This window comes from Equus asinus, chromosome 2 (assembly GCF_041296235.1).
Source record: "Equus asinus isolate D_3611 breed Donkey chromosome 2, EquAss-T2T_v2, whole genome shotgun sequence".
Lineage (NCBI taxonomy): Eukaryota > Metazoa > Chordata > Mammalia > Perissodactyla > Equidae > Equus > Equus asinus.
Window position 1 is genome coordinate 164,813,582 of NC_091791.1, and position 13,915 is coordinate 164,827,496.

General features: G+C 69.6%; 4 non-coding genes across 4 annotated transcripts; all 4 read right to left on the bottom strand.

Annotated features, from left to right (window-relative positions):
* Positions 1 to 2,967: 2,967 nt before the first annotated feature.
* On the bottom strand, positions 2,968 to 3,057 carry TRNAY-GUA (transfer RNA tyrosine (anticodon GUA)). Its single transcript is given in 2 exon segments — positions 2,968 to 3,003; positions 3,021 to 3,057. It is a non-coding gene; the product is annotated as a tRNA-Tyr (tRNA).
* A 3,127-nt stretch (positions 3,058 to 6,184) lies between these two features.
* Positions 6,185 to 6,274, bottom strand: TRNAY-GUA (transfer RNA tyrosine (anticodon GUA)). Its single transcript is given in 2 exon segments — positions 6,185 to 6,220; positions 6,238 to 6,274. It is a non-coding gene; the product is annotated as a tRNA-Tyr (tRNA).
* A 3,196-nt stretch (positions 6,275 to 9,470) lies between these two features.
* TRNAY-GUA (transfer RNA tyrosine (anticodon GUA)) lies at positions 9,471 to 9,560 on the bottom strand. Its single transcript is given in 2 exon segments — positions 9,471 to 9,506; positions 9,524 to 9,560. It is a non-coding gene; the product is annotated as a tRNA-Tyr (tRNA).
* Positions 9,561 to 12,756: 3,196 nt separating this feature from the next.
* Positions 12,757 to 12,846, bottom strand: TRNAY-GUA (transfer RNA tyrosine (anticodon GUA)). Its single transcript is given in 2 exon segments — positions 12,757 to 12,792; positions 12,810 to 12,846. It is a non-coding gene; the product is annotated as a tRNA-Tyr (tRNA).
* Positions 12,847 to 13,915: the final 1,069 nt, after the last annotated feature.

Here is a 13,915-nt window from a genome sequence, read left to right on the forward strand (position 1 = left end):
GCGAGAGGCCTGGGCGCGCCCCGCCCCCGCCCGCGCCCGCGCCCGCGCCCCAACCCGGGGCTCTCACCTGTTGCCCTATCGCCCCTCCCCGCAGCCCTGTCTCCAGGCGGGGAGGACAGGCGCAGCCACGACGGGCCAGAGAGCCGGCTACAGAGCGAGGGCAGAGGGGCGCTGGCGGAACGGATGCCCGTGTCCGCTGGAGGAGGGCTTGCTGAGGAAAGGGAAGGAGGAGAAGCCGCCCGAAAGGGCACGGCCTGGGCGTGCGGCTGCCAAGGGCAGGCGCCAGGTGCCCCGGAGGCCCCTCAAGGAGCCCGGTCTCTAAGCGCCGCGCCCCCGCAAGCCGCGCCCCGCGCCCCACCGACTCCCCGTCCCCACCGCCCCGGGGTCCGCGCCCAGCTTTTGACTCGTCCCCCCCCAGCCCCCGCCACCCGGCCCAGCTGCCCACCGCCGCCTGGCTTTTGCCATCCCAGGGAGGCGGGAAGGCTCTCGGGCCAGGCCCGGAGAGCACGCCCACCCGTCCCCAGCCAGCGCCGCCAGTCCCGCGGCTCGCCTCCCCTCCTCTGCCCAGCGACCCACCGCCATTCCCTTGGCAGAGGCGGTGGCTCCGCGGAGCAGCTCGAGGTTCTGTGGGCTTCCTGCAGAGGACCAGGGACCAAGGGAAAGGGGCAGCGCAGACCCGGGCCCGGCTCGGACCCCTTGTCCCGGCTCCAGGGCTTCCACAAACCTTGCAGATCCCCCCTGGGATTTGCCCGCCACCCCGAGACCGCTCCCTCAGCCTTCCACAGTCCCAGAGAGGCATGGCAAGCCACGTCCAAGTGACACGCCATGGAATGAGCGTGTCGCCACCCACCTCCTGCCCTGGAGACATGCGTGTCTGCACCCGCCACGACGAGGGCCCTGCTGCCCTCGGGGAGGCCCCAGGCAGGAAGAGTCGAATGTGCCCCGGGGGCGGGGGCAGGGGCGGAGTCTCACCCTCGGGGTGCCGGGCGCCAGGGCCCACAGCTGCCGGCCCTCGCCCGCCCCCCACCTCCCCGCCGCCCTTCCCCCAAAGCACCCAAGCAGCTGGCCCAAGGCTCCGGCACCTTCCGCGTCCCGTCAGGGGGCGCATCCGAGGAAGGCCCAAGGTTCTGCCCTGGCTCCCTGGCCACTGGCCTCCTCCCATGGGGCCCTTCAAGGCTGGGGACCCTCTGTGGCTGCAGAGCCAACCCTTGCTCCCGAGGGCCACCTGGGAGGCTTACAAGGGCACGGCACCCTGGGCCCGCACCTGTGGAGACTCCACGGCCCGGGGCTCAGCCCGGCTCAGTTGGCGGTGGTGGGAGAGAAGGGAAGGCTCAGAGCCCCCCCTCTCCGGCCCCCTCTCCGGCCCCCGGGGGGAGACTGGGGGCGGCATGGCAGGAGAGGAAGAGGACGGGGAAGCCCGGGCTCCGGTTGCCCAAAGCCACCTGTGGGCTCAGGGCTCGCGCGAGAGAGGCTGCTCGGTTGGCCCCAGGGCCTTCCTCTCGCTTCAGCTGGCAGTCCTCTCGCTGAGGAGCTCCAGCTGTCCGTCGGGTCTCCGGAGTCTCCTTGCCGCAGGAGGGCAGAGACCAAGGACCACTCCCTGGCCGCCTTCCGTGTGCCCAGACTGCCCGCCACGCCCAGCCACAGCCCTGGAACCCAGCTCCATCCACAAGGCAGAGAGCAGAGAGTTGCCTTCTGTCTCTGGGTCTGTCTGGCTGTCTCCCTCCACCTCTCCCTCTCGCTCTCTTTCTCTCGGTCTCTCCCTCGACTTCCACGGCTGTCTGTCCAGGTCAGGAGGAGCAGGGGCATCGAGGCAGGTGGTTGTGACACCACGCAGCAGAGCAGGATCAGTCACCGCTCTTTCCGAAGGAACTCAACCCCTCCCGTGGCGACAGGAAAGGGTGTGGAGGCGAGTGAAAGTGGAGGGGCTGCCCGGGGGGCCGCAGCCCCGTCCTCAGATGCACAGGACAGCTGACCCGGCCGGCCAAGGTTCCCAAGCCGGCTCTCAAGGCCCACCAAGGGCCCTGCCGCCTGCCGCTCCTGCCCAAGTCAGCCTCCCCCGGGGCAGCTGCGCAATTGGCAATGGCTGGAAATGTCTCAGGGTGGCGCTTCTGTCCCGCGACTAGGTAAAGCGGGGCAGGAGAGAGGGTTTGCTGTCTCTGTAGGTGTACGTGTTGATGGGCCCATCAAGAGAGAGACAGAGAAAGAGTGCCAGAGACACAGAGAGACAGAGAGAGACAGAGAGGAGGGCCGGGGGGTGTGGGCGTAGCAAGAGAGATGGAGAGAGCAAGAGAGCTAGAGAGACTGCGGGTGGGCTCGACAGAAGAGAGACGGTGAGAGCAGCATCCCAGGAGGAGGCGGAGCAGGAGACAGAGATGGAGAGGCCGAGTGTTCAAGAAGGACGCCCCAGGGCCGTGGGTGCCCAGCGCGACGGGGTGACAGCGTGCCTGCTGGTCGGCCTCCGGAGCTCGCCGTGGATGGCTCTCCAGGGCCCACCTGTGTGGCAGGCAGCTTGCTGTGCAGGTATACGGAGCAAAGCGGTGGGGTGGTGGCAGAGGCGGCGCTGGGAAGCAGGAGGGCTGGGTGAAGAAAAGGAGAAAGGGCGCGGCGTTTGGTGGAGGCCACCCCATATGGCAGGAGCCAGGGGGACCGATTATGCGCTACAGGGCACGGGTGTGCGTGCGTGCGTGTGTGCGTGGAGTGCGGGCAGCAAGCGGGCGTGTGCTCCCTAGTGACAGCAGGCCGGCCCGTCCTGTCCAGTCCCGTCCCGTCCCGTCCCGTCCCGTCCCGTCCCGTCCCGTCCAGTCCCTGTGTCGGTGGAAGGGAGAGGCTTTCCTGGCTTTGGCCTGGGAGAGGGAGGCGGCTGCGATGCTGCAGGGGGGCCCAAGGGCAGGGGCAGCAGCGGTGGGGCTGGGCGCCGGGCGCTAGCGCCCCTCCTGATGCAGGATGGGGCAAAAGCTGTCAGGCACCTCCTTCGAGCCGGAATCGAACCAGCGACCTAAGGATGTCCACACGTGTCCAGGCTACAGTCCTCCGCTCTACCAGCTGAGCTATCGAAGGGTGCACGCCTCCAAAGGTGGGGCACTGCTTTTCCTGGAAATGACGGGGCCCAGGACACTGGGCCGCCCCGGGGGCCAACACACGCGGGGTGGTCGAAGCCCCTTTGCTGGCAAGAGAGCCGCGCACAAGCCTGGGCTTGGTAGCGCCGGGGCTTCCCTGGCCGGCGACTTGCGAGAGGCCTGGGCGCGCCCCGCCCCCGCCCGCGCCCGCGCCCGCGCCCCAACCCGGGGCTCTCACCTGTTGCCCTATCGCCCCTCCCCGCAGCCCTGTCTCCAGGCGGGGAGGACAGGCGCAGCCACGACGGGCCAGAGAGCCGGCTACAGAGCGAGGGCAGAGGGGCGCTGGCGGAACGGATGCCCGTGTCCGCTGGAGGAGGGCTTGCTGAGGAAAGGGAAGGAGGAGAAGCCGCCCGAAAGGGCACGGCCTGGGCGTGCGGCTGCCAAGGGCAGGCGCCAGGTGCCCCGGAGGCCCCTCAAGGAGCCCGGTCTCTAAGCGCCGCGCCCCCGCAAGCCGCGCCCCGCGCCCCACCGACTCCCCGTCCCCACCGCCCCGGGGTCCGCGCCCAGCTTTTGACTCGTCCCCCCCCAGCCCCCGCCACCCGGCCCAGCTGCCCACCGCCGCCTGGCTTTTGCCACGCGGGGAGGCTGGCCGCGAAGGGATGCGGGAAGGCTCTCGGGCCAGGCCCGGAGAGCACGCCCACCCGTCCCCAGCCAGCGCCGCCAGTCCCGCGGCTCGCCTCCCCTCCTCTGCCCAGCGACCCACCGCCATTCCCTTGGCAGAGGCGGTGGCTCCGCGGAGCAGCTCGAGGTTCTGTGGGCTTCCTGCAGAGGACCAGGGACCAAGGGAAAGGGGCAGCGCAGACCCGGGCCCGGCTCGGACCCCTTGTCCCGGCTCCAGGGCTTCCACAAACCTTGCAGATCCCCCCTGGGATTTGCCCGCCACCCCGAGACCGCTCCCTCAGCCTTCCACAGTCCCAGAGAGGCATGGCAAGCCACGTCCAAGTGACACGCCATGGAATGAGCGTGTCGCCACCCACCTCCTGCCCTGGAGACATGCGTGTCTGCACCCGCCACGACGAGGGCCCTGCTGCCCTCGGGGAGGCCCCAGGCAGGAAGAGTCGAATGTGCCCCGGGGGCGGGGGCAGGGGCGGAGTCTCACCCTCGGGGTGCCGGGCGCCAGGGCCCACAGCTGCCGGCCCTCGCCCGCCCCCCACCTCCCCGCCGCCCTTCCCCCAAAGCACCCAAGCAGCTGGCCCAAGGCTCCGGCACCTTCCGCGTCCCGTCAGGGGGCGCATCCGAGGAAGGCCCAAGGTTCTGCCCTGGCTCCCTGGCCACTGGCCTCCTCCCATGGGGCCCTTCAAGGCTGGGGACCCTCTGTGGCTGCAGAGCCAACCCTTGCTCCCGAGGGCCACCTGGGAGGCTACAAGGGCACGGCACCCTGGGCCCGCACCTGTGGAGACTCCACGGCCCGGGGCTCAGCCCGGCTCAGTTGGCGGTGGTGGGAGAGAAGGGAAGGCTCAGAGCCCCCCCTCTCCGGCCCCCTCTCCGGCCCCCGGGGGGAGACTGGGGGCGGCATGGCAGGAGAGGAAGAGGACGGGGAAGCCCGGGCTCCGGTTGCCCAAAGCCACCTGTGGGCTCAGGGCTCGCGCGAGAGAGGCTGCTCGGTTGGCCCCAGGGCCTTCCTCTCGCTTCAGCTGGCAGTCCTCTCGCTGAGGAGCTCCAGCTGTCCGTCGGGTCTCCGGAGTCTCCTTGCCGCAGGAGGGCAGAGACCAAGGACCACTCCCTGGCCGCCTTCCGTGTGCCCAGACTGCCCGCCACGCCCAGCCACAGCCCTGGAACCCAGCTCCATCCACAAGGCAGAGAGCAGAGAGTTGCCTTCTGTCTCTGGGTCTGTCTGGCTGTCTCCCTCCACCTCTCCCTCTCGCTCTCTTTCTCTCGGTCTCTCCCTCGACTTCCACGGCTGTCTGTCCAGGTCAGGAGGAGCAGGGGCATCGAGGCAGGTGGTTGTGACACCACGCAGCAGAGCAGGATCAGTCACCGCTCTTTCCGAAGGAACTCAACCCCTCCCGTGGCGACAGGAAAGGGTGTGGAGGCGAGTGAAAGTGGAGGGGCTGCCCGGGGGGCCGCAGCCCCGTCCTCAGATGCACAGGACAGCTGACCCGGCCGGCCAAGGTTCCCAAGCCGGCTCTCAAGGCCCACCAAGGGCCCTGCCGCCTGCCGCTCCTGCCCAAGTCAGCCTCCCCCGGGGCAGCTGCGCAATTGGCAATGGCTGGAAATGTCTCAGGGTGGCGCTTCTGTCCCGCGACTAGGTAAAGCGGGGCAGGAGAGAGGGTTTGCTGTCTCTGTAGGTGTACGTGTTGATGGGCCCATCAAGAGAGAGACAGAGAAAGAGTGCCAGAGACACAGAGAGACAGAGAGAGACAGAGAGGAGGGCCGGGGGGTGTGGGCGTAGCAAGAGAGATGGAGAGAGCAAGAGAGCTAGAGAGACTGCGGGTGGGCTCGACAGAAGAGAGACGGTGAGAGCAGCATCCCAGGAGGAGGCGGAGCAGGAGACAGAGATGGAGAGGCCGAGTGTTCAAGAAGGACGCCCCAGGGCCGTGGGTGCCCAGCGCGACGGGGTGACAGCGTGCCTGCTGGTCGGCCTCCGGAGCTCGCCGTGGATGGCTCTCCAGGGCCCACCTGTGTGGCAGGCAGCTTGCTGTGCAGGTATACGGAGCAAAGCGGTGGGGTGGTGGCAGAGGCGGCGCTGGGAAGCAGGAGGGCTGGGTGAAGAAAAGGAGAAAGGGCGCGGCGTTTGGTGGAGGCCACCCCATATGGCAGGAGCCAGGGGGACCGATTATGCGCTACAGGGCACGGGTGTGCGTGCGTGCGTGTGTGCGTGGAGTGCGGGCAGCAAGCGGGCGTGTGCTCCCTAGTGACAGCAGGCCGGCCCGTCCTGTCCCGTCCCGTCCCGTCCCGTCCAGTCCCTGTGTCGGTGGAAGGGAGAGGCTTTCCTGGCTTTGGCCTGGGAGAGGGAGGCGGCTGCGATGCTGCAGGGGGGCCCAAGGGCAGGGGCAGCAGCGGTGGGGCTGGGCGCCGGGCGCTAGCGCCCCTCCTGATGCAGGATGGGGCAAAAGCTGTCAGGCACCTCCTTCGAGCCGGAATCGAACCAGCGACCTAAGGATGTCCACACGTGTCCAGGCTACAGTCCTCCGCTCTACCAGCTGAGCTATCGAAGGGTGCACGCCTCCAAAGGTGGGGCACTGCTTTTCCTGGAAATGACGGGGCCCAGGACACTGGGCCGCCCCGGGGGCCAACACACGCGGGGTGGTCGAAGCCCCTTTGCTGGCAAGAGAGCCGCGCACAAGCCTGGGCTTGGTAGCGCCGGGGCTTCCCTGGCCGGCGACTTGCGAGAGGCCTGGGCGCGCCCCGCCCCCGCCCCCGCCCGCGCCCGCGCCCGCGCCCCAACCCGGGGCTCTCACCTGTTGCCCTATCGCCCCTCCCCGCAGCCCTGTCTCCAGGCGGGGAGGACAGGCGCAGCCACGACGGGCCAGAGAGCCGGCTACAGAGCGAGGGCAGAGGGGCGCTGGCGGAACGGATGCCCGTGTCCGCTGGAGGAGGGCTTGCTGAGGAAAGGGAAGGAGGAGAAGCCGCCCGAAAGGGCACGGCCTGGGCGTGCGGCTGCCAAGGGCAGGCGCCAGGTGCCCCGGAGGCCCCTCAAGGAGCCCGGTCTCTAAGCGCCGCGCCCCGCCCACCTCCTCCCCGCCGCGCCCCCGCAAGCCGCGCCCCGCGCCCCACCGACTCCCCGTCCCCACCGCCCCGGGGTCCGCGCCCAGCTTTTGACTCGTCCCCCCCCAGCCCCCGCCACCCGGCCCAGCTGCCCACCGCCGCCTGGCTTTTGCCATCCCAGGGAGGCGGGAAGGCTCTCGGGCCAGGCCCGGAGAGCACGCCCACCCGTCCCCAGCCAGCGCCGCCAGTCCCGCGGCTCGCCTCCCCTCCTCTGCCCAGCGACCCACCGCCATTCCCTTGGCAGAGGCGGTGGCTCCGCGGAGCAGCTCGAGGTTCTGTGGGCTTCCTGCAGAGGACCAGGGACCAAGGGAAAGGGGCAGCGCAGACCCGGGCCCGGCTCGGACCCCTTGTCCCGGCTCCAGGGCTTCCACAAACCTTGCAGATCCCCCCTGGGATTTGCCCGCCACCCCGAGACCGCTCCCTCAGCCTTCCACAGTCCCAGAGAGGCATGGCAAGCCACGTCCAAGTGACACGCCATGGAATGAGCGTGTCGCCACCCACCTCCTGCCCTGGAGACATGCGTGTCTGCACCCGCCACGACGAGGGCCCTGCTGCCCTCGGGGAGGCCCCAGGCAGGAAGAGTCGAATGTGCCCCGGGGGCGGGGGCAGGGGCGGAGTCTCACCCTCGGGGTGCCGGGCGCCAGGGCCCACAGCTGCCGGCCCTCGCCCGCCCCCCACCTCCCCGCCGCCCTTCCCCCAAAGCACCCAAGCAGCTGGCCCAAGGCTCCGGCACCTTCCGCGTCCCGTCAGGGGGCGCATCCGAGGAAGGCCCAAGGTTCTGCCCTGGCTCCCTGGCCACTGGCCTCCTCCCATGGGGCCCTTCAAGGCTGGGGACCCTCTGTGGCTGCAGAGCCAACCCTTGCTCCCGAGGGCCACCTGGGAGGCTTACAAGGGCACGGCACCCTGGGCCCGCACCTGTGGAGACTCCACGGCCCGGGGCTCAGCCCGGCTCAGTTGGCGGTGGTGGGAGAGAAGGGAAGGCTCAGAGCCCCCCCTCTCCGGCCCCCTCTCCGGCCCCCGGGGGGAGACTGGGGGCGGCATGGCAGGAGAGGAAGAGGACGGGGAAGCCCGGGCTCCGGTTGCCCAAAGCCACCTGTGGGCTCAGGGCTCGCGCGAGAGAGGCTGCTCGGTTGGCCCCAGGGCCTTCCTCTCGCTTCAGCTGGCAGTCCTCTCGCTGAGGAGCTCCAGCTGTCCGTCGGGTCTCCGGAGTCTCCTTGCCGCAGGAGGGCAGAGACCAAGGACCACTCCCTGGCCGCCTTCCGTGTGCCCAGACTGCCCGCCACGCCCAGCCACAGCCCTGGAACCCAGCTCCATCCACAAGGCAGAGAGCAGAGAGTTGCCTTCTGTCTCTGGGTCTGTCTGGCTGTCTCCCTCCACCTCTCCCTCTCGCTCTCTTTCTCTCGGTCTCTCCCTCGACTTCCACGGCTGTCTGTCCAGGTCAGGAGGAGCAGGGGCATCGAGGCAGGTGGTTGTGACACCACGCAGCAGAGCAGGATCAGTCACCGCTCTTTCCGAAGGAACTCAACCCCTCCCGTGGCGACAGGAAAGGGTGTGGAGGCGAGTGAAAGTGGAGGGGCTGCCCGGGGGGCCGCAGCCCCCTCCTCAGATGCACAGGACAGCTGACCCGGCCGGCCAAGGTTCCCAAGCCGGCTCTCAAGGCCCACCAAGGGCCCTGCCGCCTGCCGCTCCTGCCCAAGTCAGCCTCCCCCGGGGCAGCTGCGCAATTGGCAATGGCTGGAAATGTCTCAGGGTGGCGCTTCTGTCCCGCGACTAGGTAAAGCGGGGCAGGAGAGAGGGTTTGCTGTCTCTGTAGGTGTACGTGTTGATGGGCCCATCAAGAGAGAGACAGAGAAAGAGTGCCAGAGACACAGAGAGACAGAGAGAGACAGAGAGGAGGGCCGGGGGGTGTGGGCGTAGCAAGAGAGATGGAGAGAGCAAGAGAGCTAGAGAGACTGCGGGTGGGCTCGACAGAAGAGAGACGGTGAGAGCAGCATCCCAGGAGGAGGCGGAGCAGGAGACAGAGATGGAGAGGCCGAGTGTTCAAGAAGGACGCCCCAGGGCCGTGGGTGCCCAGCGCGACGGGGTGACAGCGTGCCTGCTGGTCGGCCTCCGGAGCTCGCCGTGGATGGCTCTCCAGGGCCCACCTGTGTGGCAGGCAGCTTGCTGTGCAGGTATACGGAGCAAAGCGGTGGGGTGGTGGCAGAGGCGGCGCTGGGAAGCAGGAGGGCTGGGTGAAGAAAAGGAGAAAGGGCGCGGCGTTTGGTGGAGGCCACCCCATATGGCAGGAGCCAGGGGGACCGATTATGCGCTACAGGGCACGGGTGTGCGTGTGTGCGTGTGTGTGCGTGTGTGCGTGTGTGCGTGGAGTGCGGGCAGCAAGCGGGCGTGTGCTCCCTAGTGACAGCAGGCCGGCCCGTCCTGTCCAGTCCCGTCCCGTCCCGTCCCGTCCCGTCCCGTCCCGTCCCGTCCCGTCCCGTCCAGTCCCTGTGTCGGTGGAAGGGAGAGGCTTTCCTGGCTTTGGCCTGGGAGAGGGAGGCGGCTGCGATGCTGCAGGGGGGCCCAAGGGCAGGGGCAGCAGCGGTGGGGCTGGGCGCCGGGCGCTAGCGCCCCTCCTGATGCAGGATGGGGCAAAAGCTGTCAGGCACCTCCTTCGAGCCGGAATCGAACCAGCGACCTAAGGATGTCCACACGTGTCCAGGCTACAGTCCTCCGCTCTACCAGCTGAGCTATCGAAGGGTGCACGCCTCCAAAGGTGGGGCACTGCTTTTCCTGGAAATGACGGGGCCCAGGACACTGGGCCGCCCCGGGGGCCAACACACGCGGGGTGGTCGAAGCCCCTTTGCTGGCAAGAGAGCCGCGCACAAGCCTGGGCTTGGTAGCGCCGGGGCTTCCCTGGCCGGCGACTTGCGAGAGGCCTGGGCGCGCCCCGCCCCCGCCCCCGCCCGCGCCCGCGCCCGCGCCCCAACCCGGGGCTCTCACCTGTTGCCCTATCGCCCCTCCCCGCAGCCCTGTCTCCAGGCGGGGAGGACAGGCGCAGCCACGACGGGCCAGAGAGCCGGCTACAGAGCGAGGGCAGAGGGGCGCTGGCGGAACGGATGCCCGTGTCCGCTGGAGGAGGGCTTGCTGAGGAAAGGGAAGGAGGAGAAGCCGCCCGAAAGGGCACGGCCTGGGCGTGCGGCTGCCAAGGGCAGGCGCCAGGTGCCCCGGAGGCCCCTCAAGGAGCCCGGTCTCTAAGCGCCGCGCCCCGCCCACCTCCTCCCCGCCGCGCCCCCGCAAGCCGCGCCCCGCGCCCCACCGACTCCCCGTCCCCACCGCCCCGGGGTCCGCGCCCAGCTTTTGACTCGTCCCCCCCCAGCCCCCGCCACCCGGCCCAGCTGCCCACCGCCGCCTGGCTTTTGCCATCCCAGGGAGGCGGGAAGGCTCTCGGGCCAGGCCCGGAGAGCACGCCCACCCGTCCCCAGCCAGCGCCGCCAGTCCCGCGGCTCGCCTCCCCTCCTCTGCCCAGCGACCCACCGCCATTCCCTTGGCAGAGGCGGTGGCTCCGCGGAGCAGCTCGAGGTTCTGTGGGCTTCCTGCAGAGGACCAGGGACCAAGGGAAAGGGGCAGCGCAGACCCGGGCCCGGCTCGGACCCCTTGTCCCGGCTCCAGGGCTTCCACAAACCTTGCAGATCCCCCCTGGGATTTGCCCGCCACCCCGAGACCGCTCCCTCAGCCTTCCACAGTCCCAGAGAGGCATGGCAAGCCACGTCCAAGTGACACGCCATGGAATGAGCGTGTCGCCACCCACCTCCTGCCCTGGAGACATGCGTGTCTGCACCCGCCACGACGAGGGCCCTGCTGCCCTCGGGGAGGCCCCAGGCAGGAAGAGTCGAATGTGCCCCGGGGGCGGGGGCAGGGGCGGAGTCTCACCCTCGGGGTGCCGGGCGCCAGGGCCCACAGCTGCCGGCCCTCGCCCGCCCCCCACCTCCCCGCCGCCCTTCCCCCAAAGCACCCAAGCAGCTGGCCCAAGGCTCCGGCACCTTCCGCGTCCCGTCAGGGGGCGCATCCGAGGAAGGCCCAAGGTTCTGCCCTGGCTCCCTGGCCACTGGCCTCCTCCCATGGGGCCCTTCAAGGCTGGGGACCCTCTGTGGCTGCAGAGCCAACCCTTGCTCCCGAGGGCCACCTGGGAGGCTTACAAGGGCACGGCACCCTGGGCCCGCACCTGTGGAGACTCCACGGCCCGGGGCTCAGCCCGGCTCAGTTGGCGGTGGTGGGAGAGAAGGGAAGGCTCAGAGCCCCCCCTCTCCGGCCCCCTCTCCGGCCCCCGGGGGGAGACTGGGGGCGGCATGGCAGGAGAGGAAGAGGACGGGGAAGCCCGGGCTCCGGTTGCCCAAAGCCACCTGTGGGCTCAGGGCTCGCGCGAGAGAGGCTGCTCGGTTGGCCCCAGGGCCTTCCTCTCGCTTCAGCTGGCAGTCCTCTCGCTGAGGAGCTCCAGCTGTCCGTCGGGTCTCCGGAGTCTCCTTGCCGCAGGAGGGCAGAGACCAAGGACCACTCCCTGGCCGCCTTCCGTGTGCCCAGACTGCCCGCCACGCCCAGCCACAGCCCTGGAACCCAGCTCCATCCACAAGGCAGAGAGCAGAGAGTTGCCTTCTGTCTCTGGGTCTGTCTGGCTGTCTCCCTCCACCTCTCCCTCTCGCTCTCTTTCTCTCGGTCTCTCCCTCGACTTCCACGGCTGTCTGTCCAGGTCAGGAGGAGCAGGGGCATCGAGGCAGGTGGTTGTGACACCACGCAGCAGAGCAGGATCAGTCACCGCTCTTTCCGAAGGAACTCAACCCCTCCCGTGGCGACAGGAAAGGGTGTGGAGGCGAGTGAAAGTGGAGGGGCTGCCCGGGGGGCCGCAGCCCCCTCCTCAGATGCACAGGACAGCTGACCCGGCCGGCCAAGGTTCCCAAGCCGGCTCTCAAGGCCCACCAAGGGCCCTGCCGCCTGCCGCTCCTGCCCAAGTCAGCCTCCCCCGGGGCAGCTGCGCAATTGGCAATGGCTGGAAATGTCTCAGGGTGGCGCTTCTGTCCCGCGACTAGGTAAAGCGGGGCAGGAGAGAGGGTTTGCTGTCTCTGTAGGTGTACGTGTTGATGGGCCCATCAAGAGAGAGACAGAGAAAGAGTGCCAGAGACACAGAGAGACAGAGAGAGACAGAGAGGAGGGCCGGGGGGTGTGGGCGTAGCAAGAGAGATGGAGAGAGCAAGAGAGCTAGAGAGACTGCGGGTGGGCTCGACAGAAGAGAGACGGTGAGAGCAGCATCCCAGGAGGAGGCGGAGCAGGAGACAGAGATGGAGAGGCCGAGTGTTCAAGAAGGACGCCCCAGGGCCGTGGGTGCCCAGCGCGACGGGGTGACAGCGTGCCTGCTGGTCGGCCTCCGGAGCTCGCCGTGGATGGCTCTCCAGGGCCCACCTGTGTGGCAGGCAGCTTGCTGTGCAGGTATACGGAGCAAAGCGGTGGGGTGGTGGCAGAGGCGGCGCTGGGAAGCAGGAGGGCTGGGTGAAGAAAAGGAGAAAGGGCGCGGCGTTTGGTGGAGGCCACCCCATATGGCAGGAGCCAGGGGGACCGATTATGCGCTACAGGGCACGGGTGTGCGTGTGTGCGTGTGTGTGCGTGTGTGCGTGTGTGCGTGGAGTGCGGGCAGCAAGCGGGCGTGTGCTCCCTAGTGACAGCAGGCCGGCCCGTCCTGTCCAGTCCCGTCCCGTCCCGTCCCGTCCCGTCCCGTCCCGTCCCGTCCCGTCCCGTCCAGTCCCTGTGTCGGTGGAAGGGAGAGGCTTTCCTGGCTTTGGCCTGGGAGAGGGAGGCGGCTGCGATGCTGCAGGGGGGCCCAAGGGCAGGGGCAGCAGCGGTGGGGCTGGGCGCCGGGCGCTAGCGCCCCTCCTGATGCAGGATGGGGCAAAAGCTGTCAGGCACCTCCTTCGAGCCGGAATCGAACCAGCGACCTAAGGATGTCCACACGTGTCCAGGCTACAGTCCTCCGCTCTACCAGCTGAGCTATCGAAGGGTGCACGCCTCCAAAGGTGGGGCACTGCTTTTCCTGGAAATGACGGGGCCCAGGACACTGGGCCGCCCCGGGGGCCAACACACGCGGGGTGGTCGAAGCCCCTTTGCTGGCAAGAGAGCCGCGCACAAGCCTGGGCTTGGTAGCGCCGGGGCTTCCCTGGCCGGCGACTTGCGAGAGGCCTGGGCGCGCCCCGCCCCCGCCCGCGCCCGCGCCCGCGCCCGCGCCCCAACCCGGGGCTCTCACCTGTTGCCCTATCGCCCCTCCCCGCAGCCCTGTCTCCAGGCGGGGAGGACAGGCGCAGCCACGACGGGCCAGAGAGCCGGCTACAGAGCGAGGGCAGAGGGGCGCTGGCGGAACGGATGCCCGTGTCCGCTGGAGGAGGGCTTGCTGAGGAAAGGGAAGGAGGAGAAGCCGCCCGAAAGGGCACGGCCTGGGCGTGCGGCTGCCAAGGGCAGGCGCCAGGTGCCCCGGAGGCCCCTCAAGGAGCCCGGTCTCTAAGCGCCGCGCCCCCGCAAGCCGCGCCCCGCGCCCCACCGACTCCCCGTCCCCACCGCCCCGGGGTCCGCGCCCAGCTTTTGACTCGTCCCCCCCCAGCCCCCGCCACCCGGCCCAGCTGCCCACCGCCGCCTGGCTTTTGCCATCCCAGGGAGGCGGGAAGGCTCTCGGGCCAGGCCCGGAGAGCACGCCCACCCGTCCCCAGCCAGCGCCGCCAGTCCCGCGGCTCGCCTCCCCTCCTCTGCCCAGCGACCCACCGCCATTCCCTTGGCAGAGGCGGTGGCTCCGCGGAGCAGCTCGAGGTTCTGTGGGCTTCCTGCAGAGGACCAGGGACCAAGGGAAAGGGGCAGCGCAGACCCGGGCCCGGCTCGGACCCCTTGTCCCGGCTCCAGGGCTTCCACAAACCTTGCAGATCCCCCCTGGGATTTGCCCGCCACCCCGAGACCGCTCCCTCAGCCTTCCACAGTCCCAGAGAGGCATGGCAAGCCACGTCCAAGTGACACGCCATGGAATGAGCGTGTCGCCACCCACCTCCTGCCCTGGAGACATGCGTGTCTGCACCCGCCACGACGAG